Below are 1295 nucleotides of genomic sequence, written 5' to 3'. Positions count from 1 at the left end.
TTAAGACGCTTTATTTGTAAATAAGGTGAAGTATAGAGCAGTGGTGTAAATGCATAATGGAGAGTGAGCAGGTAACCGAAAGCATCATCTGAGCACCCCCAACAAAAACATGCTGGCCCCGCCCGTGAGTAAAGGGCATAACTTGTATTGTGAGAAGGATCGGCAGGGGCCACTTGCTAGAGCAATAACGGGCCATCTTTGTTTTAATGAGATTATGGAAGTCTGTTAAAATGAATGGAGTTTTCTTTTTTTCTATTTAAGGTGAGCGGGTAAGGTACTTGGGAAATCTCCTTGCACTGCATTCCATAAATGATTGAATTAAGGCAATTTGATGTAAAAAACAAATGCAGCTATTTTACGATATTCTGAGAACTCAGGGAAACGGTGCATGACAATGAGAGCCAATCCACTGACAGTAACAATCAGATACAGACAGAGATGTGTGCTGCAGGTCTTCAGGGCTTTACTGTTTAAGGACTTGTTCTTACTAGTCAAACACACGATTGCTATTTGATGTTAACAGGACCACAGTAAACTGAGGCCGTAGACATTATTAATGAAAACACTCTCACAGGAGAGATTAAACAATGAAGCATTGTCACAATAAGGATTTGTGATCAGAGTCCCACATCTATTTAGCCGGATGGTAAGTCCTATTAAAATACCCACCAAAACAAAAGCTACTGCCCAGGAATAAGCTGTCAGCACATTCATTGAAGTGAATAAGGCGTTCAGACGGAGGCACTAAGATACCCGCCAGCACCCGAGGCACCAAGAGAGTGTTTCCCAGAAGATCGTTGATCGGCAGGTTGCGGAAGAGTAAATACATCGGCTGGTGCAGAGTTCTCTCCATGCATATCACAACTACAATTCCCAAATTGGTAATGATGACAAAAATGTAGGCAATGAGCAAGAGGAAGAAGACAGGGCACTTTGAAGTTTCTGTGACTTTAAACCCTTCCAATTGGAGTGTGAGGCTGTTGCGTGAGTAGTTTTCCATCTGATAAGAGGAAAATCTGCAGTAAATAACTCTCCCCATTCCTAACAGTTACATCAGTAGTTTCAAATAGGAAGACATAGCTTCTTCAAGTCTCAAAATAAATGAAAACTGAAAGGATGACTGGTTCCTTTGTGGAATTTTGCTATATAAATATGATATTGTTATCTATGTAAACTTCCCACATCTGTAACAAATGCACCTGATGATGTCAGATCTATATTTGCATATTCAGAGAAGAGAAGAAATTGACTTGCGTTAATATCAGCAGCTTGGTGATATTCATGTCAACTAAAAT

The 1295-nt window shown here is 40.2% G+C and overlaps 1 pseudogene across 1 annotated transcript; it reads right to left on the bottom strand.

Annotated features, from left to right (window-relative positions):
- Positions 1–318: 318 nt before the first annotated feature.
- Positions 319–1000, bottom strand: LOC307239888 (olfactory receptor 51I1-like; annotated as a pseudogene). Its single transcript has one exon. The product of its transcript is annotated as an olfactory receptor 51I1-like (transcript).
- Between the last annotated feature and the right edge of the window lie 295 nt (positions 1001–1295).

This window comes from Zeus faber, assembly GCF_960531495.2.
Source record: "Zeus faber genome assembly, chromosome: 14".
Taxonomy (NCBI): Eukaryota; Metazoa; Chordata; class Actinopteri; order Zeiformes; family Zeidae; genus Zeus; species Zeus faber.
The sequence above is the reverse complement of the archived record's forward strand: the minus strand, read 5'-3'. Positions and strand labels throughout refer to the sequence as shown.